General features: G+C 72.8%; 20 non-coding genes across 20 annotated transcripts; all 20 read right to left on the bottom strand.

Moving 5' to 3' along the window:
- Positions 1-1,111: 1,111 nt before the first annotated feature.
- Positions 1,112-1,230, bottom strand: LOC132596151 (5S ribosomal RNA). The gene has a single exon (XR_009562251.1). It is a non-coding gene; the product is annotated as a 5S ribosomal RNA (ribosomal RNA).
- Positions 1,231-2,162: 932 nt separating this feature from the next.
- Positions 2,163-2,281, bottom strand: LOC132596235 (5S ribosomal RNA). Its single transcript, XR_009562335.1, has one exon. It is a non-coding gene; the product is annotated as a 5S ribosomal RNA (ribosomal RNA).
- Positions 2,282-4,976: 2,695 nt separating this feature from the next.
- Positions 4,977-5,095, bottom strand: LOC132596234 (5S ribosomal RNA). Its single transcript, XR_009562334.1, has one exon. It is a non-coding gene; the product is annotated as a 5S ribosomal RNA (ribosomal RNA).
- A 932-nt stretch (positions 5,096-6,027) lies between these two features.
- Positions 6,028-6,146, bottom strand: LOC132596233 (5S ribosomal RNA). Its single transcript, XR_009562333.1, has one exon. It is a non-coding gene; the product is annotated as a 5S ribosomal RNA (ribosomal RNA).
- A 2,695-nt stretch (positions 6,147-8,841) lies between these two features.
- LOC132596232 (5S ribosomal RNA) lies at positions 8,842-8,960 on the bottom strand. The gene has a single exon (XR_009562332.1). It is a non-coding gene; the product is annotated as a 5S ribosomal RNA (ribosomal RNA).
- Positions 8,961-9,892: 932 nt separating this feature from the next.
- Positions 9,893-10,011, bottom strand: LOC132596231 (5S ribosomal RNA). The gene has a single exon (XR_009562331.1). It is a non-coding gene; the product is annotated as a 5S ribosomal RNA (ribosomal RNA).
- A 932-nt stretch (positions 10,012-10,943) lies between these two features.
- Positions 10,944-11,062, bottom strand: LOC132596229 (5S ribosomal RNA). Its single transcript, XR_009562329.1, has one exon. It is a non-coding gene; the product is annotated as a 5S ribosomal RNA (ribosomal RNA).
- Positions 11,063-11,993: 931 nt separating this feature from the next.
- Positions 11,994-12,112, bottom strand: LOC132596228 (5S ribosomal RNA). Its single transcript, XR_009562328.1, has one exon. It is a non-coding gene; the product is annotated as a 5S ribosomal RNA (ribosomal RNA).
- Positions 12,113-13,044: 932 nt separating this feature from the next.
- On the bottom strand, positions 13,045-13,163 carry LOC132596227 (5S ribosomal RNA). The gene has a single exon (XR_009562327.1). It is a non-coding gene; the product is annotated as a 5S ribosomal RNA (ribosomal RNA).
- A 932-nt stretch (positions 13,164-14,095) lies between these two features.
- LOC132596226 (5S ribosomal RNA) lies at positions 14,096-14,214 on the bottom strand. The gene has a single exon (XR_009562326.1). It is a non-coding gene; the product is annotated as a 5S ribosomal RNA (ribosomal RNA).
- Positions 14,215-15,145: 931 nt separating this feature from the next.
- Positions 15,146-15,264, bottom strand: LOC132596225 (5S ribosomal RNA). The gene has a single exon (XR_009562325.1). It is a non-coding gene; the product is annotated as a 5S ribosomal RNA (ribosomal RNA).
- Positions 15,265-16,196: 932 nt separating this feature from the next.
- LOC132596224 (5S ribosomal RNA) lies at positions 16,197-16,315 on the bottom strand. The gene has a single exon (XR_009562324.1). It is a non-coding gene; the product is annotated as a 5S ribosomal RNA (ribosomal RNA).
- A 931-nt stretch (positions 16,316-17,246) lies between these two features.
- LOC132596223 (5S ribosomal RNA) lies at positions 17,247-17,365 on the bottom strand. The gene has a single exon (XR_009562323.1). It is a non-coding gene; the product is annotated as a 5S ribosomal RNA (ribosomal RNA).
- Positions 17,366-18,296: 931 nt separating this feature from the next.
- LOC132596222 (5S ribosomal RNA) lies at positions 18,297-18,415 on the bottom strand. The gene has a single exon (XR_009562322.1). It is a non-coding gene; the product is annotated as a 5S ribosomal RNA (ribosomal RNA).
- A 932-nt stretch (positions 18,416-19,347) lies between these two features.
- Positions 19,348-19,466, bottom strand: LOC132596221 (5S ribosomal RNA). Its single transcript, XR_009562321.1, has one exon. It is a non-coding gene; the product is annotated as a 5S ribosomal RNA (ribosomal RNA).
- Positions 19,467-20,398: 932 nt separating this feature from the next.
- Positions 20,399-20,517, bottom strand: LOC132596220 (5S ribosomal RNA). The gene has a single exon (XR_009562320.1). It is a non-coding gene; the product is annotated as a 5S ribosomal RNA (ribosomal RNA).
- Positions 20,518-23,212: 2,695 nt separating this feature from the next.
- LOC132596218 (5S ribosomal RNA) lies at positions 23,213-23,331 on the bottom strand. Its single transcript, XR_009562318.1, has one exon. It is a non-coding gene; the product is annotated as a 5S ribosomal RNA (ribosomal RNA).
- A 932-nt stretch (positions 23,332-24,263) lies between these two features.
- On the bottom strand, positions 24,264-24,382 carry LOC132596217 (5S ribosomal RNA). The gene has a single exon (XR_009562317.1). It is a non-coding gene; the product is annotated as a 5S ribosomal RNA (ribosomal RNA).
- A 932-nt stretch (positions 24,383-25,314) lies between these two features.
- Positions 25,315-25,433, bottom strand: LOC132596190 (5S ribosomal RNA). The gene has a single exon (XR_009562290.1). It is a non-coding gene; the product is annotated as a 5S ribosomal RNA (ribosomal RNA).
- A 931-nt stretch (positions 25,434-26,364) lies between these two features.
- LOC132596216 (5S ribosomal RNA) lies at positions 26,365-26,483 on the bottom strand. Its single transcript, XR_009562316.1, has one exon. It is a non-coding gene; the product is annotated as a 5S ribosomal RNA (ribosomal RNA).
- Positions 26,484-27,026: the final 543 nt, after the last annotated feature.

The following is a 27,026-nucleotide window of genomic DNA, read 5'->3' as shown; positions in this document are numbered from 1 at the left end:
AGAAGTTGCTTCCAAACTGGGAGGTTCCACATCTGGGCAGGTCCAGCTCCAGGCCCAGTGAAGGGCATGAAGAAGGCTGAGGCTCTGGACTCCAGCCAGGCCTTCAGCAGGCCTCTGAGGCCAAGGTCTTCCTAGTCTCAAGAGGGGCCAAGAGACGCAATGTGTCATTTGAACAAGTGAGTCAGCGGGCGGTGAGCGAATGAATGACCGCTCGAGGGGATGTATGCCGGCCACCGGGCCCTGTTTGACTGTCCAGGCTCAGCTTACCTGACCCTGGTTACCAGGGAATGCCACTCTGGGCCCTCCTTTTCATCCCCCTCCCTCACTGTGACCTCACCACCTGCCCCATTATGACCCAGTCTGGCTCCCAGTTAAAACTGGAGGGCAGAGGGCCCAGGCAGTCCTGGGACCAACGGCCATGGGTGAGCGAAACTACTACCGAGCCGAGCCGTTCACTGGCCCCATCCCCAGGAAATGCCAGGAGCAAGGATACTCAATTCTTCTGATCCCGGTCAGCTTCATCTTGCTCAACGTGGGGATCAACATGGTGACTATGGTCAGGGCAGGATCTGTGCAGCGCGGTTGGGGGAGCCCTGGGGTCTTGAAGGGGCTGAGGTGGGAGGGCTGCTGGGGTGTGACCGGGACAAGGGTTGGATTTCAGGGCTCACCCTGCTCCCGGCCTCCCCCCCCCCCTTCTTGCCTCAACTCTGGAGGCATCTGAAGAGATTCTTGCGGGCACTTTTCAATCGTATTTTCCACAAAGGTGAGTGGGCGCCGGCGTGGGTTCAGGGGATGTGGGCCTGTCCCCTTTCTTCTATCCCTGCCTTGATTCTCAGCCCCTCAGGAACCCAGGCCCTGACCCATCTCGCCTTTCCCCACAGACAAGCAAGCCAGCTGTGTAGGCACCCATCGCATGTGCATGCGCTGCTCCGTGGATCCCAAGAACCTGTGCTCAAGAGTTTCTTCCCACTTCTGCCATCGCCCAAGCTTCCTGCTCGGGCAGGTAAACCCACCTTGACTACTGCCTGCAGCGGGGCTCGGCGGGGGCGGAGCCGGCGGCCCCCCCGCCGCGGGCGAGTAAAGGAGAAGGCGGGCGGAGCGGGAGGCAAAAAGCCTACAGCACCCGGTATTCCCAGGCGGTCTCCCATCCAAGTACTAACCAGGCCCGACCCTGCTTAGCTTCCGAGATCAGACGAGATCGGGCGCGTTCAGGGTGGTATGGCCGTAGACGGGGGCGGGGCGCCGCGGGCGGCCTCTTGAGGCCCAGTTTCGCTGGCGCTGGCGCCTTAACGCCAGCCTGGCGGCCGGCCCGCCCCGGCAGGGCCCCCTCGCCCGCCCAGGCAGGGGCAACGGAGGTCTCGGGTATCGGGCGGCGGCGGAGGGTTTGGCGACCACCTCCCAGCCCAGGGCGGCCGTGACCCAGCAAACCCTTCGGCGCTTGGCGCCCCGCCCAAGATCCCGCACGTCGCTCACAGGGACGTGGCCCCGGAGGCTTCAGGGCCCGGGGCCCGCGGTCCCTTGGGCATCGGCCCTGCCCGCCCACGCGGCCCTAGGCGCAGCCCGGCCGCAGCCCGGGCCGGCCCTCCTGCCCGACAGCAGCTGGCCCGAAGCCACCGGGAGCCACCATTGAGTCGCCACGGCCCCTCAGCCCCGGCAAGGCCACCCTTGCCCCCACACCCCCCGCCGAGCTCAGGACCCCGCCCCTGGTGGCCGGCAGGCCCGGGGAAGCGGCCCCTGCCCTCGATCCCGCTCCCGCACCCGGCCGCGGTGACACGCCAGAGGGGCGGGGTGGGGGGGGGCTTTTGTCGGAGGGAGCTGTGGAGGGACACACCGGCACACAGGTGGCGGCGCCGGGGTTGGGCGCCGGTGGGGGCGGCCAGGTGCAGGTCGAGGGGCTCGCGGGCCGAAAGGACGGCAACTGGGCCCGCGGCGGAGTCTGGGTCCGGGCCAGCCACCCCGGGAGCGTCTGGGGTGCGGCTGCCTTCCAGGGCCGCCTTCTGGCCGCCTGGCCGGCCGGGCCGGCGGGGAGCGACCCCGCCGGCGCGCGCCGTGGTGGGAGGGGCCTGAGGAGGTGGGGCCTGCAGCGGGGCCCGGCGGGGGCGGAGCCGGCGGCCCCCGCCGCGGGCGAGTAAAGGAGAAGGCGGGCGGAGCGGGAGGCAAAAAGCCTACAGCACCCGGTATTCCCAGGCGGTCTCCCATCCAAGTACTAACCAGGCCCGACCCTGCTTAGCTTCCGAGATCAGACGAGATCGGGCGCGTTCAGGGTGGTATGGCCGTAGACGGGGGCGGGGGGCCGCGGGCGGCCTCTTGAGGCCCAGTTTCGCTGGCGCTGGCGCCTTAACGCCAGCCTGGCGGCCGGCCCGCCCCGGCAGGGCCCCCTCGCCCGCCCAGGCAGGGGCAACGGAGGTCTCGGGTATCGGGCGGCGGCGGAGGGTTTGGCGACCACCTCCCAGCCCAGGGCGGCCGTGACCCAGCAAACCCTTCGGCGCTTGGCGCCCCGCCCAAGATCCCGCACGTCGCTCACAGGGACGTGGCCCCGGAGGCTTCAGGGCCCGGGGCCCGCGGTCCCTTGGGCATCGGCCCTGCCCGCCCACGCGGCCCTAGGCGCAGCCCGGCCGCAGCCCGGGCCGGCCCTCCTGCCCGACAGCAGCTGGCCCGAAGCCACCGGGAGCCACCATTGAGTCGCCACGGCCCCTCAGCCCCGGCAAGGCCACCCTTGCCCCCACACCCCCCGCCGAGCTCAGGACCCCGCCCCTGGTGGCCGGCAGGCCCGGGGAAGCGGCCCCTGCCCTCGATCCCGCTCCCGCACCCGGCCGCGGTGACACGCCAGAGGGGCGGGGTGGGGGGGGGCTTTTGACGGAGGGAGCTGTGGAGGGACATACCGGCACACAGGTGGCGGCGCCGGGGCTGGGCGCCGGTGGGGGCGGCCAGGTGCAGGTCGAGGGGCTCGCGGGCCGAAAGGACGGCAACTGGGCCCGCGGCGGAGTCTGGGTCTGGAGGGCTCTGAGCCTCCATCCGCTCTGGTGCCTCGGGTCTACCGGCCCGACGCCTGGTAGCGCGACACCCCACCGGCCCACAGACGTAGCCTCCCCAGCTGTGCTCACAGCGAGTCCAACCGCAGCCTGCATCCCTCCACGGGACACTTGGATTACTCCCGCGATCCCCACGAGGTGCGGCACCCGGCGGCCGAATGGGCTGAGATCCTGCCCTTGCGGCGCCCTGTGGCCACCTCCGCCTCCCTCACGGTACTGGCCGAGGCCTCGGACCAGCGGGCCCCGGCTCCCAGCTCAGCGCTGCTCCTCCGCCCCTCTCACCTCCTGCCCGACGTCCAGGCTACCGAGCACCCTCCACCCCCGCCCACCTTCATGCCACTCAGCCGGAACCCGGGAGGCAATGCCAACTACCAGGTGTATGACAGTCTGGTGCTGAAGCGGCAACCGCAGGAGGGCCAAGCGCGGGCCAACTCGCTGCTACCTTCCACCTCGGCCTCCAGGCCCTCTCTGCACGGGAGCCAGACTGGGAAAATGAACTTACCAGCAGCAAGTGGGGGCAGGGGCAGGGGGCGGCAGGGCATGGAGAGAGGAATAAAGAGCGCCAGAGTCCAGGAAACATTGGTGGTCTGTGGCTTGGAAGCGCCACTCCTTCTGCCAGCCTGGGTCCCTGCGCTTGGCTTCCTGCAATAAGAAGCCAGTGTCCCCTTCTTGGCCTGAGGGTCCCTTTGGTTTAGTGGCCACAGTTCTGCCAGCAGGCCCCTCCTGGTCCTATACCATGCACTAAGTACATCTGCAGCTGCAGACTCCAAACCCCTGGTCTCTGGGCACCTCCTCTGTGTCTCAGCTGTCCCTGTCCACAGAGAGCCTCATACAAGAAGTTGCTTCCAAACTGGGAGGTTCCACATCTGGGCAGGTCCAGCTCCAGGCCCAGTGAAGGGCATGAAGAAGGCTGAGGCTCTGGACTCCAGCCAGGCCTTCAGCAGGCCTCTGAGGCCAAGGTCTTCCTAGTCTCAAGAGGGGCCAAGAGACGCAATGTGTCATTTGAACAAGTGAGTCAGCGGGCGGTGAGCGAATGAATGACCGCTCGAGGGGATGTATGCCGGCCACCGGGCCCTGTTTGACTGTCCAGGCTCAGCTTACCTGACCCTGGTTACCAGGGAATGCCACTCTGGGCCCTCCTTTTCATCCCCCTCCCTCACTGTGACCTCACCACCTGCCCCATTATGACCCAGTCTGGCTCCCAGTTAAAACTGGAGGGCAGAGGGCCCAGGCAGTCCTGGGACCAACGGCCATGGGTGAGCGAAACTACTACCGAGCCGAGCCGTTCACTGGCCCCATCCCCAGGAAATGCCAGGAGCAAGGATACTCAATTCTTCTGATCCCGGTCAGCTTCATCTTGCTCAACGTGGGGATCAACATGGTGACTATGGTCAGGGCAGGATCTGTGCAGCGCGGTTGGGGGAGCCCTGGGGTCTTGAAGGGGCTGAGGTGGGAGGGCTGCTGGGGTGTGACCGGGACAAGGGTTGGATTTCAGGGCTCACCCTGCTCCCGGCCTCCCCCCCCCCTTCTTGCCTCAACTCTGGAGGCATCTGAAGAGATTCTTGCGGGCACTTTTCAATCGTATTTTCCACAAAGGTGAGTGGGCGCCGGCGTGGGTTCAGGGGATGTGGGCCTGTCCCCTTTCTTCTATCCCTGCCTTGATTCTCAGCCCCTCAGGAACCCAGGCCCTGACCCATCTCGCCTTTCCCCACAGACAAGCAAGCCAGCTGTGTAGGCACCCATCGCATGTGCATGCGCTGCTCCGTGGATCCCAAGAACCTGTGCTCAAGAGTTTCTTCCCACTTCTGCCATCGCCCAAGCTTCCTGCTCGGGCAGGTAAACCCACCTTGACTACTGCCTGCAGCGGGGCTCGGCGGGGGCGGAGCCGGCGGCCCCCCCGCCGCGGGCGAGTAAAGGAGAAGGCGGGCGGAGCGGGAGGCAAAAAGCCTACAGCACCCGGTATTCCCAGGCGGTCTCCCATCCAAGTACTAACCAGGCCCGACCCTGCTTAGCTTCCGAGATCAGACGAGATCGGGCGCGTTCAGGGTGGTATGGCCGTAGACGGGGGCGGGGGGCCGCGGGCGGCCTCTTGAGGCCCAGTTTCGCTGGCGCTGGCGCCTTAACGCCAGCCTGGCGGCCGGCCCGCCCCGGCAGGGCCCCCTCGCCCGCCCAGGCAGGGGCAACGGAGGTCTCGGGTATCGGGCGGCGGCGGAGGGTTTGGCGACCACCTCCCAGCCCAGGGCGGCCGTGACCCAGCAAACCCTTCGGCGCTTGGCGCCCCGCCCAAGATCCCGCACGTCGCTCACAGGGACGTGGCCCCGGAGGCTTCAGGGCCCGGGGCCCGCGGTCCCTTGGGCATCGGCCCTGCCCGCCCACGCGGCCCTAGGCGCAGCCCGGCCGCAGCCCGGGCCGGCCCTCCTGCCCGACAGCAGCTGGCCCGAAGCCACCGGGAGCCACCATTGAGTCGCCACGGCCCCTCAGCCCCGGCAAGGCCACCCTTGCCCCCACACCCCCCGCCGAGCTCAGGACCCCGCCCCTGGTGGCCGGCAGGCCCGGGGAAGCGGCCCCTGCCCTCGATCCCGCTCCCGCACCCGGCCGCGGTGACACGCCAGAGGGGCGGGGTGGGGGGGGGCTTTTGTCGGAGGGAGCTGTGGAGGGACACACCGGCACACAGGTGGCGGCGCCGGGGTTGGGAGCCGGTGGGGGCGGCCAGGTGCAGGTCGAGGGGCTCGCGGGCCGAAAGGACGGCAACTGGGCCCGCGGCGGAGTCTGGGTCCGGGCCAGCCACCCCGGGAGCGTCTGGGGTGCGGCTGCCTTCCAGGGCCGCCTTCTGGCCGCCTGGCCGGCCGGGACGGCGGGGAGCGACCCCGCCGGCGCGCGCCGTGGTGGGAGGGGCCTGAGGAGGTGGGGCCTGCAGCGGGGCCCGGCGGGGGCGGAGCCGGCGGCCCCCGCCGCGGGCGAGTAAAGGAGAAGGCGGGCGGAGCGGGAGGCAAAAAGCCTACAGCACCCGGTATTCCCAGGCGGTCTCCCATCCAAGTACTAACCAGGCCCGACCCTGCTTAGCTTCCGAGATCAGACGAGATCGGGCGCGTTCAGGGTGGTATGGCCGTAGACGGGGGCGGGGGGCCGCGGGCGGCCTCTTGAGGCCCAGTTTCGCTGGCGCTGGCGCCTTAACGCCAGCCTGGCGGCCGGCCCGCCCCGGCAGGGCCCCCTCGCCCGCCCAGGCAGGGGCAACGGAGGTCTCGGGTATCGGGCGGCGGCGGAGGGTTTGGCGACCACCTCCCAGCCCAGGGCGGCCGTGACCCAGCAAACCCTTCGGCGCTTGGCGCCCCGCCCAAGATCCCGCACGTCGCTCACAGGGACGTGGCCCCGGAGGCTTCAGGGCCCGGGGCCCGCGGTCCCTTGGGCATCGGCCCTGCCCGCCCACGCGGCCCTAGGCGCAGCCCGGCCGCAGCCCGGGCCGGCCCTCCTGCCCGACAGCAGCTGGCCCGAAGCCACCGGGAGCCACCATTGAGTCGCCACGGCCCCTCAGCCCCGGCAAGGCCACCCTTGCCCCCACACCCCCCGCCGAGCTCAGGACCCCGCCCCTGGTGGCCGGCAGGCCCGGGGAAGCGGCCCCTGCCCTCGATCCCGCTCCCGCACCCGGCCGCGGTGACACGCCAGAGGGGCGGGGTGGGGGGGGGCTTTTGTCGGAGGGAGCTGTGGAGGGACACACCGGCACACAGGTGGCGGCGCCGGGGCTGGGCGCCGGTGGGGGCGGCCAGGTGCAGGTCGAGGGGCTCGCGGGCCGAAAGGACGGCAACTGGGCCCGCGGCGGAGTCTGGGTCTGGAGGGCTCTGAGCCTCCATCCGCTCTGGTGCCTCGGGTCTACCGGCCCGACGCCTGGTAGCGCGACACCCCACCGGCCCACAGACGTAGCCTCCCCAGCTGTGCTCACAGCGAGTCCAACCGCAGCCTGCATCCCTCCACGGGACACTTGGATTACTCCCGCGATCCCCACGAGGTGCGGCACCCGGCGGCCGAATGGGCTGAGATCCTGCCCTTGCGGCGCCCTGTGGCCACCTCCGCCTCCCTCACGGTACTGGCCGAGGCCTCGGACCAGCGGGCCCCGGCTCCCAGCTCAGCGCTGCTCCTCCGCCCCTCTCACCTCCTGCCCGACGTCCAGGCTACCGAGCACCCTCCACCCCCGCCCACCTTCATGCCACTCAGCCGGAACCCGGGAGGCAATGCCAACTACCAGGTGTATGACAGTCTGGTGCTGAAGCGGCAACCGCAGGAGGGCCAAGCGCGGGCCAACTCGCTGCTACCTTCCACCTCGGCCTCCAGGCCCTCTCTGCACGGGAGCCAGACTGGGAAAATGAACTTACCAGCAGCAAGTGGGGGCAGGGGCAGGGGGCGGCAGGGCATGGAGAGAGGAATAAAGAGCGCCAGAGTCCAGGAAACATTGGTGGTCTGTGGCTTGGAAGCGCCACTCCTTCTGCCAGCCTGGGTCCCTGCGCTTGGCTTCCTGCAATAAGAAGCCAGTGTCCCCTTCTTGGCCTGAGGGTCCCTTTGGTTTAGTGGCCACAGTTCTGCCAGCAGGCCCCTCCTGGTCCTATACCATGCACTAAGTACATCTGCAGCTGCAGACTCCAAACCCCTGGTCTCTGGGCACCTCCTCTGTGTCTCAGCTGTCCCTGTCCACAGAGAGCCTCATACAAGAAGTTGCTTCCAAACTGGGAGGTTCCACATCTGGGCAGGTCCAGCTCCAGGCCCAGTGAAGGGCATGAAGAAGGCTGAGGCTCTGGACTCCAGCCAGGCCTTCAGCAGGCCTCTGAGGCCAAGGTCTTCCTAGTCTCAAGAGGGGCCAAGAGACGCAATGTGTCATTTGAACAAGTGAGTCAGCGGGCGGTGAGCGAATGAATGACCGCTCGAGGGGATGTATGCCGGCCACCGGGCCCTGTTTGACTGTCCAGGCTCAGCTTACCTGACCCTGGTTACCAGGGAATGCCACTCTGGGCCCTCCTTTTCATCCCCCTCCCTCACTGTGACCTCACCACCTGCCCCATTATGACCCAGTCTGGCTCCCAGTTAAAACTGGAGGGCAGAGGGCCCAGGCAGTCCTGGGACCAACGGCCATGGGTGAGCGAAACTACTACCGAGCCGAGCCGTTCACTGGCCCCATCCCCAGGAAATGCCAGGAGCAAGGATACTCAATTCTTCTGATCCCGGTCAGCTTCATCTTGCTCAACGTGGGGATCAACATGGTGACTATGGTCAGGGCAGGATCTGTGCAGCGCGGTTGGGGGAGCCCTGGGGTCTTGAAGGGGCTGAGGTGGGAGGGCTGCTGGGGTGTGACCGGGACAAGGGTTGGATTTCAGGGCTCACCCTGCTCCCGGCCTCCCCCCCCCCTTCTTGCCTCAACTCTGGAGGCATCTGAAGAGATTCTTGCGGGCACTTTTCAATCGTATTTTCCACAAAGGTGAGTGGGCGCCGGCGTGGGTTCAGGGGATGTGGGCCTGTCCCCTTTCTTCTATCCCTGCCTTGATTCTCAGCCCCTCAGGAACCCAGGCCCTGACCCATCTCGCCTTTCCCCACAGACAAGCAAGCCAGCTGTGTAGGCACCCATCGCATGTGCATGCGCTGCTCCGTGGATCCCAAGAACCTGTGCTCAAGAGTTTCTTCCCACTTCTGCCATCGCCCAAGCTTCCTGCTCGGGCAGGTAAACCCACCTTGACTACTGCCTGCAGCGGGGCTCGGCGGGGGCGGAGCCGGCGGCCCCCCCGCCGCGGGCGAGTAAAGGAGAAGGCGGGCGGAGCGGGAGGCAAAAAGCCTACAGCACCCGGTATTCCCAGGCGGTCTCCCATCCAAGTACTAACCAGGCCCGACCCTGCTTAGCTTCCGAGATCAGACGAGATCGGGCGCGTTCAGGGTGGTATGGCCGTAGACGGGGGCGGGGGGCCGCGGGCGGCCTCTTGAGGCCCAGTTTCGCTGGCGCTGGCGCCTTAACGCCAGCCTGGCGGCCGGCCCGCCCCGGCAGGGCCCCCTCGCCCGCCCAGGCAGGGGCAACGGAGGTCTCGGGTATCGGGCGGCGGCGGAGGGTTTGGCGACCACCTCCCAGCCCAGGGCGGCCGTGACCCAGCAAACCCTTCGGCGCTTGGCGCCCCGCCCAAGATCCCGCACGTCGCTCACAGGGACGTGGCCCCGGAGGCTTCAGGGCCCGGGGCCCGCGGTCCCTTGGGCATCGGCCCTGCCCGCCCACGCGGCCCTAGGCGCAGCCCGGCCGCAGCCCGGGCCGGCCCTCCTGCCCGACAGCAGCTGGCCCGAAGCCACCGGGAGCCACCATTGAGTCGCCACGGCCCCTCAGCCCCGGCAAGGCCACCCTTGCCCCCACACCCCCCGCCGAGCTCAGGACCCCGCCCCTGGTGGCCGGCAGGCCCGGGGAAGCGGCCCCTGCCCTCGATCCCGCTCCCGCACCCGGCCGCGGTGACACGCCAGAGGGGCGGGGTGGGGGGGGGCTTTTGTCGGAGGGAGCTGTGGAGGGACACACCGGCACACAGGTGGCGGCGCCGGGGTTGGGAGCCGGTGGGGGCGGCCAGGTGCAGGTCGAGGGGCTCGCGGGCCGAAAGGACGGCAACTGGGCCCGCGGCGGAGTCTGGGTCCGGGCCAGCCACCCCGGGAGCGTCTGGGGTGCGGCTGCCTTCCAGGGCCGCCTTCTGGCCGCCTGGCCGGCCGGGACGGCGGGGAGCGACCCCGCCGGCGCGCGCCGTGGTGGGAGGGGCCTGAGGAGGTGGGGCCTGCAGCGGGGCCCGGCGGGGGCGGAGCCGGCGGCCCCCGCCGCGGGCGAGTAAAGGAGAAGGCGGGCGGAGCGGGAGGCAAAAAGCCTACAGCACCCGGTATTCCCAGGCGGTCTCCCATCCAAGTACTAACCAGGCCCGACCCTGCTTAGCTTCCGAGATCAGACGAGATCGGGCGCGTTCAGGGTGGTATGGCCGTAGACGGGGGCGGGGGGCCGCGGGCGGCCTCTTGAGGCCCAGTTTCGCTGGCGCTGGCGCCTTAACGCCAGCCTGGCGGCCGGCCCGCCCCGGCAGGGCCCCCTCGCCCGCCCAGGCAGGGGCAACGGAGGTCTCGGGTATCGGGCGGCGGCGGAGGGTTTGGCGACCACCTCCCAGCCCAGGGCGGCCGTGACCCAGCAAACCCTTCGGCGCTTGGCGCCCCGCCCAAGATCCCGCACGTCGCTCACAGGGACGTGGCCCCGGAGGCTTCAGGGCCCGGGGCCCGCGGTCCCTTGGGCATCGGCCCTGCCCGCCCACGCGGCCCTAGGCGCAGCCCGGCCGCAGCCCGGGCCGGCCCTCCTGCCCGACAGCAGCTGGCCCGAAGCCACCGGGAGCCACCATTGAGTCGCCACGGCCCCTCAGCCCCGGCAAGGCCACCCTTGCCCCCACACCCCCCGCCGAGCTCAGGACCCCGCCCCTGGTGGCCGGCAGGCCCGGGGAAGCGGCCCCTGCCCTCGATCCCGCTCCCGCACCCGGCCGCGGTGACACGCCAGAGGGGCGGGGTGGGGGGGGGCTTTTGTCGGAGGGAGCTGTGGAGGGACACACCGGCACACAGGTGGTGGCGCCGGGGCTGGGCGCCGGTGGGGGCGGCCAGGTGCAGGTCGAGGGGCTCGCGGGCCGAAAGGACGGCAACTGGGCCCGCGGCGGAGTCTGGGTCCGGGCCAGCCACCCCGGGAGCGTCTGGGGTGCGCCTGCCTTCCAGGGCCGCCTTCTGGCCGCCTGGCCGGCCGGGCCGGCGGGGAGCGACCCCGCCGGCGCGCGCCGTGGTGGGAGGGGCCTGAGGAGGTGGGGCCTGCAGCGGGGCCCGGCGGGGGCGGAGCCGGCGGCCCCCGCCGCGGGCGAGTAAAGGAGAAGGCGGGCGGAGCGGGAGGCAAAAAGCCTACAGCACCCGGTATTCCCAGGCGGTCTCCCATCCAAGTACTAACCAGGCCCGACCCTGCTTAGCTTCCGAGATCAGACGAGATCGGGCGCGTTCAGGGTGGTATGGCCGTAGACGGGGGCGGGGGGCCGCGGGCGGCCTCTTGAGGCCCAGTTTCGCTGGCGCTGGCGCCTTAACGCCAGCCTGGCGGCCGGCCCGCCCCGGCAGGGCCCCCTCGCCCGCCCAGGCAGGGGCAACGGAGGTCTCGGGTATCGGGCGGCGGCGGAGGGTTTGGCGACCACCTCCCAGCCCAGGGCGGCCGTGACCCAGCAAACCCTTCGGCGCTTGGCGCCCCGCCCAAGATCCCGCACGTCGCTCACAGGGACGTGGCCCCGGAGGCTTCAGGGCCCGGGGCCCGCGGTCCCTTGGGCATCGGCCCTGCCCGCCCACGCGGCCCTAGGCGCAGCCCGGCCGCAGCCCGGGCCGGCCCTCCTGCCCGACAGCAGCTGGCCCGAAGCCACTGGGAGCCACCATTGAGTCGCCACGGCCCCTCAGCCCCGGCAAGGCCACCCTTGCCCCCACACCCCCCGCCGAGCTCAGGACCCCGCCCCTGGTGGCCGGCAGGCCCGGGGAAGCGGCCCCTGCCCTCGATCCCGCTCCCGCACCCGGCCGCGGTGACACGCCAGAGGGGCGGGGTGGGGGGGGCTTTTGTCGGAGGGAGCTGTGGAGGGACACACCGGCACACAGGTGGCGGAGCCGGGGCTGGGCGCCGGTGGGGGCGGCCAGGTGCAGGTCGAGGGGCTCGCGGGCCGAAAGGACGGCAACTGGGCCCGCGGCGGAGTCTGGGTCCGGGCCAGCCACCCCGGGAGCGTCTGGGGTGCGCCTGCCTTCCAGGGCCGCCTTCTGGCCGCCTGGCCGGCCGGGCCGGCGGGGAGCGACCCCGCCGGCGCGCGCCGTGGTGGGAGGGTCCTGAGGAGGTGGGGCCTGCAGCGGGGCCCGGCGGGGGCGGAGCCGGCGGCCCCCGCCGCGGGCGAGTAAAGGAGAAGGCGGGCGGAGCGGGAGGCAAAAAGCCTACAGCACCCGGTATTCCCAGGCGGTCTCCCATCCAAGTACTAACCAGGCCCGACCCTGCTTAGCTTCCGAGATCAGACGAGATCGGGCGCGTTCAGGGTGGTATGGCCGTAGACGGGGGCGGGGGGCCGCGGGCGGCCTCTTGAGGCCCAGTTTCGCTGGCGCTGGCGCCTTAACGCCAGCCTGGCGGCCGGCCCGCCCCGGCAGGGCCCCCTCGCCCGCCCAGGCAGGGGCAACGGAGGTCTCGGGTATCGGGCGGCGGCGGAGGGTTTGGCGACCACCTCCCAGCCCAGGGCGGCCGTGACCCAGCAAACCCTTCGGCGCTTGGCGCCCCGCCCAAGATCCCGCACGTCGCTCACAGGGACGTGGCCCCGGAGGCTTCAGGGCCCGGGGCCCGCGGTCCCTTGGGCATCGGCCCTGCCCGCCCACGCGGCCCTAGGCGCAGCCCGGCCGCAGCCCGGGCCGGCCCTCCTGCCCGACAGCAGCTGGCCCGAAGCCACCGGGAGCCACCATTGAGTCGCCACGGCCCCTCAGCCCCGGCAAGGCCACCCTTGCCCCCACACCCCCCGCCGAGCTCAGGACCCCGCCCCTGGTGGCCGGCAGGCCCGGGGAAGCGGCCCCTGCCCTCGATCCCGCTCCCGCACCCGGCCGCGGTGACACGCCAGAGGGGCGGGGTGGGGGGGGGCTTTTGTCGGAGGGAGCTGTGGAGGGACACACCGGCACACAGGTGGCGGCGCCGGGGTTGGGAGCCGGTGGGGGCGGCCAGGTGCAGGTCGAGGGGCTCGCGGGCCGAAAGGACGGCAACTGGGCCCGCGGCGGAGTCTGGGTCCGGGCCAGCCACCCCGGGAGCGTCTGGGGTGCGGCTGCCTTCCAGGGCCGCCTTCTGGCCGCCTGGCCGGCCGGGCCGGCGGGGAGCGACCCCGCCGGCGCGCGCCGTGGTGGGAGGGGCCTGAGGAGGTGGGGCCTGCAGCGGGGCCCGGCGGGGGCGGAGCCGGCGGCCCCCGCCGCGGGCGAGTAAAGGAGAAGGCGGGCGGAGCGGGAGGCAAAAAGCCTACAGCACCCGGTATTCCCAGGCGGTCTCCCATCCAAGTACTAACCAGGCCCGACCCTGCTTAGCTTCCGAGATCAGACGAGATCGGGCGCGTTCAGGGTGGTATGGCCGTAGACGGGGGCGGGGGGCCGCGGGCGGCCTCTTGAGGCCCAGTTTCGCTGGCGCTGGCGCCTTAACGCCAGCCTGGCGGCCGGCCCGCCCCGGCAGGGCCCCCTCGCCCGCCCAGGCAGGGGCAACGGAGGTCTCGGGTATCGGGCGGCGGCGGAGGGTTTGGCGACCACCTCCCAGCCCAGGGCGGCCGTGACCCAGCAAACCCTTCGGCGCTTGGCGCCCCGCCCAAGATCCCGCACGTCGCTCACAGGGACGTGGCCCCGGAGGCTTCAGGGCCCGGGGCCCGCGGTCCCTTGGGCATCGGCCCTGCCCGCCCACGCGGCCCTAGGCGCAGCCCGGCCGCAGCCCGGGCCGGCCCTCCTGCCCGACAGCAGCTGGCCCGAAGCCACCGGGAGCCACCATTGAGTCGCCACGGCCCCTCAGCCCCGGCAAGGCCACCCTTGCCCCCACACCCCCCGCCGAGCTCAGGACCCCGCCCCTGGTGGCCGGCAGGCCCGGGGAAGCGGCCCCTGCCCTCGATCCCGCTCCCGCACCCGGCCGCGGTGACACGCCAGAGGGGCGGGGTGGGGGGGGGCTTTTGTCGGAGGGAGCTGTGGAGGGACACACCGGCACACAGGTGGCGGCGCCGGGGCTGGGCGCCGGTGGGGGCGGCCAGGTGCAGGTCGAGGGGCTCGCGGGCCGAAAGGACGGCAACTGGGCCCGCGGCGGAGTCTGGGTCCGGGCCAGCCACCCCGGGAGCGTCTGGGGTGCGCCTGCCTTCCAGGGCCGCCTTCTGGCCGCCTGGCCGGCCGGGCCGGCGGGGAGCGACCCCGCCGGCGCGCGCCGTGGTGGGAGGGGCCTGAGGAGGTGGGGCCTGCAGCGGGGCCCGGCGGGGGCGGAGCCGGCGGCCCCCGCCGCGGGCGAGTAAAGGAGAAGGCGGGCGGAGCGGGAGGCAAAAAGCCTACAGCACCCGGTATTCCCAGGCGGTCTCCCATCCAAGTACTAACCAGGCCCGACCCTGCTTAGCTTCCGAGATCAGACGAGATCGGGCGCGTTCAGGGTGGTATGGCCGTAGACGGGGGCGGGGGGCCGCGGGCGGCCTCTTGAGGCCCAGTTTCGCTGGCGCTGGCGCCTTAACGCCAGCCTGGCGGCCGGCCCGCCCCGGCAGGGCCCCCTCGCCCGCCCAGGCAGGGGCAACGGAGGTCTCGGGTATCGGGCGGCGGCGGAGGGTTTGGCGACCACCTCCCAGCCCAGGGCGGCCGTGACCCAGCAAACCCTTCGGCGCTTGGCGCCCCGCCCAAGATCCCGCACGTCGCTCACAGGGACGTGGCCCCGGAGGCTTCAGGGCCCGGGGCCCGCGGTCCCTTGGGCATCGGCCCTGCCCGCCCACGCGGCCCTAGGCGCAGCCCGGCCGCAGCCCGGGCCGGCCCTCCTGCCCGACAGCAGCTGGCCCGAAGCCACCGGGAGCCACCATTGAGTCGCCACGGCCCCTCAGCCCCGGCAAGGCCACCCTTGCCCCCACACCCCCCGCCGAGCTCAGGACCCCGCCCCTGGTGGCCGGCAGGCCCGGGGAAGCGGCCCCTGCCCTCGATCCCGCTCCCGCACCCGGCCGCGGTGACACGCCAGAGGGGCGGGGTGGGGGGGGCTTTTGTCGGAGGGAGCTGTGGAGGGACACACCGGCACACAGGTGGCGGAGCCGGGGCTGGGCGCCGGTGGGGGCGGCCAGGTGCAGGTCGAGGGGCTCGCGGGCCGAAAGGACGGCAACTGGGCCCGCGGCGGAGTCTGGGTCCGGGCCAGCCACCCCGGGAGCGTCTGGGGTGCGCCTGCCTTCCAGGGCCGCCTTCTGGCCGCCTGGCCGGCCGGGCCGGCGGGGAGCGACCCCGCCGGCGCGCGCCGTGGTGGGAGGGTCCTGAGGAGGTGGGGCCTGCAGCGGGGCCCGGCGGGGGCGGAGCCGGCGGCCCCCGCCGCGGGCGAGTAAAGGAGAAGGCGGGCGGAGCGGGAGGCAAAAAGCCTACAGCACCCGGTATTCCCAGGCGGTCTCCCATCCAAGTACTAACCAGGCCCGACCCTGCTTAGCTTCCGAGATCAGACGAGATCGGGCGCGTTCAGGGTGGTATGGCCGTAGACGGGGGCGGGGGGCCGCGGGCGGCCTCTTGAGGCCCAGTTTCGCTGGCGCTGGCGCCTTAACGCCAGCCTGGCGGCCGGCCCGCCCCGGCAGGGCCCCCTCGCCCGCCCAGGCAGGGGCAACGGAGGTCTCGGGTATCGGGCGGCGGCGGAGGGTTTGGCGACCACCTCCCAGCCCAGGGCGGCCGTGACCCAGCAAACCCTTCGGCGCTTGGCGCCCCGCCCAAGATCCCGCACGTCGCTCACAGGGACGTGGCCCCGGAGGCTTCAGGGCCCGGGGCCCGCGGTCCCTTGGGCATCGGCCCTGCCCGCCCACGCGGCCCTAGGCGCAGCCCGGCCGCAGCCCGGGCCGGCCCTCCTGCCCGACAGCAGCTGGCCCGAAGCCACCGGGAGCCACCATTGAGTCGCCACGGCCCCTCAGCCCCGGCAAGGCCACCCTTGCCCCCACACCCCCCGCCGAGCTCAGGACCCCGCCCCTGGTGGCCGGCAGGCCCGGGGAAGCGGCCCCTGCCCTCGATCCCGCTCCCGCACCCGGCCGCGGTGACACGCCAGAGGGGCGGGGTGGGGGGGGGCTTTTGTCGGAGGGAGCTGTGGAGGGACACACCGGCACACAGGTGGCGGCGCCGGGGTTGGGAGCCGGTGGGGGCGGCCAGGTGCAGGTCGAGGGGCTCGCGGGCCGAAAGGACGGCAACTGGGCCCGCGGCGGAGTCTGGGTCCGGGCCAGCCACCCCGGGAGCGTCTGGGGTGCGGCTGCCTTCCAGGGCCGCCTTCTGGCCGCCTGGCCGGCCGGGCCGGCGGGGAGCGACCCCGCCGGCGCGCGCCGTGGTGGGAGGGGCCTGAGGAGGTGGGGCCTGCAGCGGGGCCCGGCGGGGGCGGAGCCGGCGGCCCCCGCCGCGGGCGAGTAAAGGAGAAGGCGGGCGGAGCGGGAGGCAAAAAGCCTACAGCACCCGGTATTCCCAGGCGGTCTCCCATCCAAGTACTAACCAGGCCCGACCCTGCTTAGCTTCCGAGATCAGACGAGATCGGGCGCGTTCAGGGTGGTATGGCCGTAGACGGGGGCGGGGGGCCGCGGGCGGCCTCTTGAGGCCCAGTTTCGCTGGCGCTGGCGCCTTAACGCCAGCCTGGCGGCCGGCCCGCCCCGGCAGGGCCCCCTCGCCCGCCCAGGCAGGGGCAACGGAGGTCTCGGGTATCAGGCGGCGGCGGAGGGTTTGGCGACCACCTCCCAGCCCAGGGCGGCCGTGACCCAGCAAACCCTTCGGCGCTTGGCGCCCCGCCCAAGATCCCGCACGTCGCTCACAGGGACGTGGCCCCGGAGGCTTCAGGGCCCGGGGCCCGCGGTCCCTTGGGCATCGGCCCTGCCCGCCCACGCGGCCCTAGGCGCAGCCCGGCCGCAGCCCGGGCCGGCCCTCCTGCCCGACAGCAGCTGGCCCGAAGCCACCGGGAGCCACCATTGAGTCGCCACGGCCCCTCAACCCCGGCAAGGCCACCCTTGCCCCCACACCCCCCGCCGAGCTCAGGACCCCGCCCCTGGTGGCCGGCAGGCCCGGGGAAGCGGCCCCTGCCCTCGATCCCGCTCCCGCACCCGGCCGCGGTGACACGCCAGAGGGGCGGGGTGGGGGGGGGCTTTTGTCGGAGGGAGCTGTGGAGGGACTCACCGGCACACAGGTGGCGGCGCCGGGGTTGGGCGCCGGTGGGGGCGGCCAGGTGCAGGTCGAGGGGCTCGCGGGCCGAAAGGACGGCAACTGGGCCCGCGGCGGAGTCTGGGTCCGGGCCAGCCACCCCGGGAGCGTCTGGGGTGCGGCTGCCTTCCAGGGCCGCCTTCTGGCCGCCTGGCCGGCCGGGCCGGCGGGGAGCGACCCCGCCGGCGCGCGCCGTGGTGGGAGGGGCCTTTGGAGGTGGGGCCTGCAGCGGGGCCCGGCGGGGGCGGAGCCGGCGACCCCGCCGCGGGCGAGTAAAGGAGAAGGCGGGCGGAGCGGGAGGCAAAAAGCCTACAGCACCCGGTATTCCCAGGCGGTCTCCCATCCAAGTACTAACCAGGCCCGACCCTGCTTAGCTTCCGAGATCAGACGAGATCGGGCGCGTTCAGGGTGGTATGGCCGTAGACGGGGGCGGGGGGCCGCGGGCGGCCTCTTGAGGCCCAGTTTCGCTGGCGCTGGCGCCTTAACGCCAGCCTGGCGGCCGGCCCGCCCCGGCAGGGCCCCCTCGCCCGCCCAGGCAGGGGCAACGGAGGTCTCGGGTATCGGGCGGCGGCGGAGGGTTTGGCGACCACCTCCCAGCCCAGGGCGGCCGTGACCCAGCAAACCCTTCGGCGCTTGGCGCCCCGCCCAAGATCCCGCACGTCGCTCACAGGGACGTGGCCCCGGAGGCTTCAGGGCCCGGGGCCCGCGGTCCCTTGGGCATCGGCCCTGCCCGCCCACGCGGCCCTAGGCGCAGCCCGGCCGCAGCCCGGGCCGGCCCTCCTGCCCGACAGCAGCTGGCCCGAAGCCACCGGGAGCCACCATTGAGTCGCCACGGCCCCTCAGCCCCGGCAAGGCCACCCTTGCCCCCACACCCCCCGCCGAGCTCAGGACCCCGCCCCTGGTGGCCGGCAGGCCCGGGGAAGCGGCCCCTGCCCTCGATCCCGCTCCCGCACCCGGCCGCGGTGACACGCCAGAGGGGCGGGGTGGGGGGTGGCTTTTGTCGGAGGGAGCTGTGGAGGGACACACCGGCACACAGGTGGCGGCGCCGGGGCTGGGCGCCGGTGGGGGCGGCCAGGTGCAGGTCGAGGGGCTCGCGGGCCGAAAGGACGGCAACTGGGCCCGCGGCGGAGTCTGGGTCCGGGCCAGCCACCCCGGGAGCGTCTGGGGTGCGGCTGCCTTCCAGGGCCGCCTTCTGGCCGCCTGGCCGGCCGGGCCGGCGGGGAGCGACCCCGCCGGCGCGCGCCGTGGTGGGAGGGGCCTGAGGAGGTGGGGCCTGCAGCGGGGCCCGGCGGGGGCGGAGCCGGCGACCCCGCCGCGGGCGAGTAAAGGAGAAGGCGGGCGGAGCGGGAGGCAAAAAGCCTACAGCACCCGGTATTCCCAGGCGGTCTCCCATCCAAGTACTAACCAGGCCCGACCCTGCTTAGCTTCCGAGATCAGACGAGATCGGGCGCGTTCAGGGTGGTATGGCCGTAGACGGGGGCGGGGGGCCGCGGGCGGCCTCTTGAGGCCCAGTTTCGCTGGCGCTGGCGCCTTAACGCCAGCCTGGCGGCCGGCCCGCCCCGGCAGGGCCCCCTCGCCCGCCCAGGCAGGGGCAACGGAGGTCTCGGGTATCGGGCGGCGGCGGAGGGTTTGGCGACCACCTCCCAGCCCAGGGCGGCCGTGACCCAGCAAACCCTTCGGCGCTTGGCGCCCCGCCCAAGATCCCGCACGTCGCTCACAGGGACGTGGCCCCGGAGGCTTCAGGGCCCGGGGCCCGCGGTCCCTTGGGCATCGGCCCTGCCCGCCCACGCGGCCCTAGGCGCAGCCCGGCCGCAGCCCGGGCCGGCCCTCCTGCCCGACAGCAGCTGGCCCGAAGCCACCGGGAGCCACCAATGAGTCGCCACGGCCCCTCAGCCCCGGCAAGGCCACCCTTGCCCCCACACCCCCCGCCGAGCTCAGGACCCCGCCCCTGGTGGCCGGCAGGCCCGGGGAAGCGGCCCCTGCCCTCGATCCCGCTCCCGCACCCGGCCGCGGTGACACGCCAGAGGGGCGGGGTGGGGGGGGGCTTTTGTCGGAGGGAGCTGTGGAGGGACACACCGGCACACAGGTGGCGGCGCCGGGGCTGGGCGCCGGTGGGGGCGGCCAGGTGCAGGTCGAGGGGCTCGCGGGCCGAAAGGACGGCAACTGGGCCCGCGGCGGAGTCTGGGTCCGGGCCAGCCACCCCGGGAGCGTCTGGGGTGCGCCTGCCTTCCAGGGCCGCCTTCTGGCCGCCTGGCCGGCCGGGCCGGCGGGGAGCGACCCCGCCGGCGCGCGCCGTGGTGGGAGGGGCCTGAGGAGGTGGGGCCTGCAGCGGGGCCCGGCGGGGGCGGAGCCGGCGGCCCCCGCCGCGGGCGAGTAAAGGAGAAGGCGGGCGGAGCGGGAGGCAAAAAGCCTACAGCACCCGGTATTCCCAGGCGGTCTCCCATCCAAGTACTAACCAGGCCCGACCCTGCTTAGCTTCCGAGATCAGACGAGATCGGGCGCGTTCAGGGTGGTATGGCCGTAGACGGGGGCGGGGGGCCGCGGGCGGCCTCTTGAGGCCCAGTTTCGCTGGCGCTGGCGCCTTAACGCCAGCCTGGCGGCCGGCCCGCCCCGGCAGGGCCCCCTCGCCCGCCCAGGCAGGGGCAACGGAGGTCTCGGGTATCGGGCGGCGGCGGAGGGTTTGGCGACCACCTCCCAGCCCAGGGCGGCCGTGACCCAGCAAACCCTTCGGCGCTTGGCGCCCCGCCCAAGATCCCGCACGTCGCTCACAGGGACGTGGCCCCGGAGGCTTCAGGGCCCGGGGCCCGCGGTCCCTTGGGCATCGGCCCTGCCCGCCCACGCGGCCCTAGGCGCAGCCCGGCCGCAGCCCGGGCCGGCCCTCCTGCCCGACAGCAGCTGGCCCGAAGCCACCGGGAGCCACCATTGAGTCGCCACGGCCCCTCAGCCCCGGCAAGGCCACCCTTGCCCCCACACCCCCCGCCGAGCTCAGGACCCCGCCCCTGGTGGCCGGCAGGCCCGGGGAAGCGGCCCCTGCCCTCGATCCCGCTCCCGCACCCGGCCGCGGTGACACGCCAGAGGGGCGGGGTGGGGGGGGGCTTTTGTCAGAGGGAGCTGTGGAGGGACACACCGGCACACAGGTGGCGGCGCCGGGGCTGGGCGCCGGTGGGGGCGGCCAGGTGCAGGTCGAGGGGCTCGCGGGCCGAAAGGACGGCAACTGGGCCCGCGGCGGAGTCTGGGTCCGGGCCAGCCACCCCGGGAGCGTCTGGGGTGCGCCTGCCTTCCAGGGCCGCCTTCTGGCCGCCTGGCCGGCCGGGCCGGCGGGGAGCGACCCCGCCGGCGCGCGCCGTGGTGGGAGGGGCCTGAGGAGGTGGGGCCTGCAGCGGGGCCCGGCGGGGGCGGAGCCGGCGGCCCCCGCCGCGGGCGAGTAAAGGAGAAGGCGGGCGGAGCGGGAGGCAAAAAGCCTACAGCACCCGGTATTCCCAGGCGGTCTCCCATCCAAGTACTAACCAGGCCCGACCCTGCTTAGCTTCCGAGATCAGACGAGATCGGGCGCGTTCAGGGTGGTATGGCCGTAGACGGGGGCGGGGGGCCGCGGGCGGCCTCTTGAGGCCCAGTTTCGCTGGCGCTGGCGCCTTAACGCCAGCCTGGCGGCCGGCCCGCCCCGGCAGGGCCCCCTCGCCCGCCCAGGCAGGGGCAACGGAGGTCTCGGGTATCGGGCGGCGGCGGAGGGTTTGGCGACCACCTCCCAGCCCAGGGCGGCCGTGACCCAGCAAACCCTTCGGCGCTTGGCGCCCCGCCCAAGATCCCGCACGTCGCTCACAGGGACGTGGCCCCGGAGGCTTCAGGGCCCGGGGCCCGCGGTCCCTTGGGCATCGGCCCTGCCCGCCCACGCGGCCCTAGGCGCAGCCCGGCCGCAGCCCGGGCCGGCCCTCCTGCCCGACAGCAGCTGGCCCGAAGCCACCGGGAGCCACCATTGAGTCGCCACGGCCCCTCAGCCCCGGCAAGGCCACCCTTGCCCCCACACCCCCCGCCGAGCTCAGGACCCCGCCCCTGGTGGCCGGCAGGCCCGGGGAAGCGGCCCCTGCCCTCGATCCCGCTCCCGCACCCGGCCGCGGTGACACGCCAGAGGGGCGGGGTGGGGGGGGGCTTTTGACGGAGGGAGCTGTGGAGGGACATACCGGCACACAGGTGGCGGCGCCGGGGCTGGGCGCCGGTGGGGGCGGCCAGGTGCAGGTCGAGGGGCTCGCGGGCCGAAAGGACGGCAACTGGGCCCGCGGCGGAGTCTGGGTCTGGAGGGCTCTGAGCCTCCATCCGCTCTGGTGCCTCGGGTCTACCGGCCCGACGCCTGGTAGCGCGACACCCCACCGGCCCACAGACGTAGCCTCCCCAGCTGTGCTCACAGCGAGTCCAACCGCAGCCTGCATCCCTCCACGGGACACTTGGATTACTCCCGCGATCCCCACGAGGTGCGGCACCCGGCGGCCGAATGGGCTGAGATCCTGCCCTTGCGGCGCCCTGTGGCCACCTCCGCCTCCCTCACGGTACTGGCCGAGGCCTCGGACCAGCGGGCCCCGGCTCCCAGCTCAGCGCTGCTCCTCCGCCCCTCTCACCTCCTGCCCGACGTCCAGGCTACCGAGCACCCTCCACCCCCGCCCACCTTCATGCCACTCAGCCGGAACCCGGGAGGCAATGCCAACTACCAGGTGTATGACAGTCTGGTGCTGAAGCGGCAACCGCAGGAGGGCCAAGCGCGGGCCAACTCGCTGCTACCTTCCACCTCGGCCTCCAGGCCCTCTCTGCACGGGAGCCAGACTGGGAAAATGAACTTACCAGCAGCAAGTGGGGGCAGGGGCAGGGGGCGGCAGGGCATGGAGAGAGGAATAAAGAGCGCCAGAGTCCAGGAAACATTGGTGGTCTGTGGCTTGGAAGCGCCACTCCTTCTGCCAGCCTGGGTCCCTGCGCTTGGCTTCCTGCAATAAGAAGCCAGTGTCCCCTTCTTGGCCTGAGGGTCCCTTTGGTTTAGTGGCCACAGTTCTGCCAGCAGGCCCCTCCTGGTCCTATACCATGCACTAAGTACATCTGCAGCTGCAGACTCCAAACCCCTGGTCTCTGGGCACCTCCTCTGTGTCTCAGCTGTCCCTGTCCACAGAGAGCCTCATACAAGAAGTTGCTTCCAAACTGGGAGGTTCCACATCTGGGCAGGTCCAGCTCCAGGCCCAGTGAAGGGCATGAAGAAGGCTGAGGCTCTGGACTCCAGCCAGGCCTTCAGCAGGCCTCTGAGGCCAAGGTCTTCCTAGTCTCAAGAGGGGCCAAGAGACGCAATGTGTCATTTGAACAAGTGAGTCAGCGGGCGGTGAGCGAATGAATGACCGCTCGAGGGGATGTATGCCGGCCACCGGGCCCTGTTTGACTGTCCAGGCTCAGCTTACCTGACCCTGGTTACCAGGGAATGCCACTCTGGGCCCTCCTTTTCATCCCCCTCCCTCACTGTGACCTCACCACCTGCCCCATTATGACCCAGTCTGGCTCCCAGTTAAAACTGGAGGGCAGAGGGCCCAGGCAGTCCTGGGACCAACGGCCATGGGTGAGCGAAACTACTACCGAGCCGAGCCGTTCACTGGCCCCATCCCCAGGAAATGCCAGGAGCAAGGATACTCAATTCTTCTGATCCCGGTCAGCTTCATCTTGCTCAACGTGGGGATCAACATGGTGACTATGGTCAGGGCAGGATCTGTGCAGCGCGGTTGGGGGAGCCCTGGGGTCTTGAAGGGGCTGAGGTGGGAGGGCTGCTGGGGTGTGACCGGGACAAGGGTTGGATTTCAGGGCTCACCCTGCTCCCGGCCTCCCCCCCCCCTTCTTGCCTCAACTCTGGAGGCATCTGAAGAGATTCTTGCGGGCACTTTTCAATCGTATTTTCCACAAAGGTGAGTGGGCGCCGGCGTGGGTTCAGGGGATGTGGGCCTGTCCCCTTTCTTCTATCCCTGCCTTGATTCTCAGCCCCTCAGGAACCCAGGCCCTGACCCATCTCGCCTTTCCCCACAGACAAGCAAGCCAGCTGTGTAGGCACCCATCGCATGTGCATGCGCTGCTCCGTGGATCCCAAGAACCTGTGCTCAAGAGTTTCTTCCCACTTCTGCCATCGCCCAAGCTTCCTGCTCGGGCAGGTAAACCCACCTTGACTACTGCCTGCAGCGGGGCTCGGCGGGGGCGGAGCCGGCGGCCCCCCCGCCGCGGGCGAGTAAAGGAGAAGGCGGGCGGAGCGGGAGGCAAAAAGCCTACAGCACCCGGTATTCCCAGGCGGTCTCCCATCCAAGTACTAACCAGGCCCGACCCTGCTTAGCTTCCGAGATCAGACGAGATCGGGCGCGTTCAGGGTGGTATGGCCGTAGACGGGGGCGGGGGGCCGCGGGCGGCCTCTTGAGGCCCAGTTTCGCTGGCGCTGGCGCCTTAACGCCAGCCTGGCGGCCGGCCCGCCCCGGCAGGGCCCCCTCGCCCGCCCAGGCAGGGGCAACGGAGGTCTCGGGTATCGGGCGGCGGCGGAGGGTTTGGCGACCACCTCCCAGCCCAGGGCGGCCGTGACCCAGCAAACCCTTCGGCGCTTGGCGCCCCGCCCAAGATCCCGCACGTCGCTCACAGGGACGTGGCCCCGGAGGCTTCAGGGCCCGGGGCCCGCGGTCCCTTGGGCATCGGCCCTGCCCGCCCACGCGGCCCTAGGCGCAGCCCGGCCGCAGCCCGGGCCGGCCCTCCTGCCCGACAGCAGCTGGCCCGAAGCCACCGGGAGCCACCATTGAGTCGCCACGGCCCCTCAGCCCCGGCAAGGCCACCCTTGCCCCCACACCCCCCGCCGAGCTCAGGACCCCGCCCCTGGTGGCCGGCAGGCCCGGGGAAGCGGCCCCTGCCCTCGATCCCGCTCCCGCACCCGGCCGCGGTGACACGCCAGAGGGGCGGGGTGGGGGGGCGCTTTTGTCGGAGGGAGCTGTGGAGGGACACACCGGCACACAGGTGGCGGCGCCGGGGTTGGGAGCCGGTGGGGGCGGCCAGGTGCAGGTCGAGGGGCTCGCGGGCCGAAAGGACGGCAACTGGGCCCGCGGCGGAGTCTGGGTCCGGGCCAGCCACCCCGGGAGCGTCTGGGGTGCGGCTGCCTTCCAGGGCCGCCTTCTGGCCGCCTGGCCGGCCGGGCCGGCGGGGAGCGACCCCGCCGGCGCGCGCCGTGGTGGGAGGGGCCTGAGGAGGTGGGGCCTGCAGCGGGGCCCGGCGGGGGCGGAGCCGGCGGCCCCCGCCGCGGGCGAGTAAAGGAGAAGGCGGGCGGAGCGGGAGGCAAAAAGCCTACAGCACCCGGTATTCCCAGGCGGTCTCCCATCCAAGTACTAACCAGGCCCGACCCTGCTTAGCTTCCGAGATCAGACGAGATCGGGCGCGTTCAGGGTGGTATGGCCGTAGACGGGGGTGGGGGGCCGCGGGCGGCCTCTTGAGGCCCAGTTTCGCTGGCGCTGGCGCCTTAACGCCAGCCTGGCGGCCGGCCCGCCCCGGCAGGGCCCCCTCGCCCGCCCAGGCAGGGGCAACGGAGGTCTCGGGTATCGGGCGGCGGCGGAGGGTTTGGCGACCACCTCCCAGCCCAGGGCGGCCGTGACCCAGCAAACCCTTCGGCGCTTGGCGCCCCGCCCAAGATCCCGCACGTCGCTCACAGGGACGTGGCCCCGGAGGCTTCAGGGCCCGGGGCCCGCGGTCCCTTGGGCATCGGCCCTGCCCGCCCACGCGGCCCTAGGCGCAGCCCGGCCGCAGCCCGGGCCGGCCCTCCTTCCCGACAGCAGCTGGCCCGAAGCCACTGGGAGCCACCATTGAGTCGCCACGGCCCCTCAGCCCCGGCAAGGCCACCCTTGCCCCCACACCCCCCGCCGAGCTCAGGACCCCGCCCCTGGTGGCCGGCAGGCCCGGGGAAGCGGCCCCTGCCCTCGATCCCGCTCCCGCACCCGGCCGCGGTGACACGCCAGAGGGGCGGGGTGGGGGGGGCTTTTGTCGGAGGGAGCTGTGGAGGGACACACCGGCACACAGGTGGCGGAGCCGGGGCTGGGCGCCGGTGGGGGCGGCCAGGTGCAGGTCGAGGGGCTCGCGGGCCGAAAGGACGGCAACTGGGCCCGCGGCGGAGTCTGGGTCCGGGCCAGCCACCCCGGGAGCGTCTGGGGTGCGCCTGCCTTCCAGGGCCGCCTTCTGGCCGCCTGGCCGGCCGGGCCGGCGGGGAGCGACCCCGCCGGCGCGCGCCGTGGTGGGAGGGGCCTGAGGAGGTGGGGCCTGCAGCGGGGCCCGGCGGGGGCGGAGCCGGCGGCCCCCCGCCGCGGGCGAGTAAAGGAGAAGGCGGGCGGAGCGGGAGGCAAAAAGCCTACAGCCCCCGGTATTCCCAGGCGGTCTCCCATCCAAGTACTAACCAGGCCCGACCCTGCTTAGCTTCCGAGATCAGACGAGATCGGGCGCGTTCAGGGTGGTATGGCCGTAGACGGGGGCGGGGGGCCGCGGGCGGCCTCTTGAGGCCCAGTTTCGCTGGCGCTGGCGCCTTAACGCCAGCCTGGCGGCCGGCCCGCCCCGGCAGGGCCCCCTCGCCCGCCCAGGCAGGGGCAACGGAGGTCTCGGGTATCGGGCGGCGGCGGAGGGTTTGGCGACCACCTCCCAGCCCAGGGCGGCCGTGACCCAGCAAACCCTTCGGCGCTTGGCGCCCCGCCCAAGATCCCGCACGTCGCTCACAGGGACGTGGCCCCGGAGGCTTCAGGGCCCGGGGCCCGCGGTCCCTTGGGCATCGGCCCTGCCCGCCCACGCGGCCCTAGGCGCAGCCCGGCCGCAGCCCGGGCCGGCCCTCCTGCCCGACAGCAGCTGGCCCGAAGCCACTGGGAGCCACCATTGAGTCGCCACGGCCCCTCAGCCCCGGCAAGGCCACCCTTGCCCCCACACCCCCCGCCGAGCTCAGGACCCCGCCCCTGGTGGCCGGCAGGCCCGGGGAAGCGGCCCCTGCCCTCGATCCCGCTCCCGCACCCGGCCGCGGTGACACGCCAGAGGGGCGGGGTGGGGGGGGCTTTTGTCGGAGGGAGCTGTGGAGGGACACACCGGCACACAGGTGGCGGAGCCGGGGCTGGGCGCCGGTGGGGGCGGCCAGGTGCAGGTCGAGGGGCTCGCGGGCCGAAAGGACGGCAACTGGGCCCGCGGCGGAGTCTGGGTCCGGGCCAGCCACCCCGGGAGCGTCTGGGGTGCGCCTGCCTTCCAGGGCCGCCTTCTGGCCGCCTGGCCGGCCGGGCCGGCGGGGAGCGACCCCGCCGGCGCGCGCCGTGGTGGGAGGGTCCTGAGGAGGTGGGGCCTGCAGCGGGGCCCGGCGGGGGCGGAGCCGGCGGCCCCCGCCGCGGGCGAGTAAAGGAGAAGGCGGGCGGAGCGGGAGGCAAAAAGCCTACAGCACCCGGTATTCCCAGGCGGTCTCCCATCCAAGTACTAACCAGGCCCGACCCTGCTTAGCTTCCGAGATCAGACGAGATCGGGCGCGTTCAGGGTGGTATGGCCGTAGACGGGGGCGGGGGGCCGCGGGCGGCCTCTTGAGGCCCAGTTTCGCTGGCGCTGGCGCCTTAACGCCAGCCTGGCGGCCGGCCCGCCCCGGCAGGGCCCCCTCGCCCGCCCAGGCAGGGGCAACGGAGGTCTCGGGTATCGGGCGGCGGCGGAGGGTTTGGCGACCACCTCCCAGCCCAGGGCGGCCGTGACCCAGCAAACCCTTCGGCGCTTGGCGCCCCGCCCAAGATCCCGCACGTCGCTCACAGGGACGTGGCCCCGGAGGCTTCAGGGCCCGGGGCCCGCGGTCCCTTGGGCATCGGCCCTGCCCGCCCACGCGGCCCTAGGCGCAGCCCGGCCGCAGCCCGGGCCGGCCCTCCTGCCCGACAGCAGCTGGCCCGAAGCCACCGGGAGCCACCATTGAGTCGCCACGGCCCCTCAGCCCCGGCAAGGCCACCCTTGCCCCCACACCCCCCGCCGAGCTCAGGACCCCGCCCCTGGTGGCCGGCAGGCCCGGGGAAGCGGCCCCTGCCCTCGATCCCGCTCCCGCACCCGGCCGCGGTGACA

The sequence above is a fragment of the Globicephala melas genome, unplaced genomic scaffold (assembly GCF_963455315.2).
Source record: "Globicephala melas unplaced genomic scaffold, mGloMel1.2 SCAFFOLD_522, whole genome shotgun sequence".
NCBI classification, from domain to species: domain Eukaryota; kingdom Metazoa; phylum Chordata; class Mammalia; order Artiodactyla; family Delphinidae; genus Globicephala; species Globicephala melas.
Note: the sequence above shows the minus strand (reverse complement) of the source record. Positions and strands in the feature narration are given on the sequence as shown.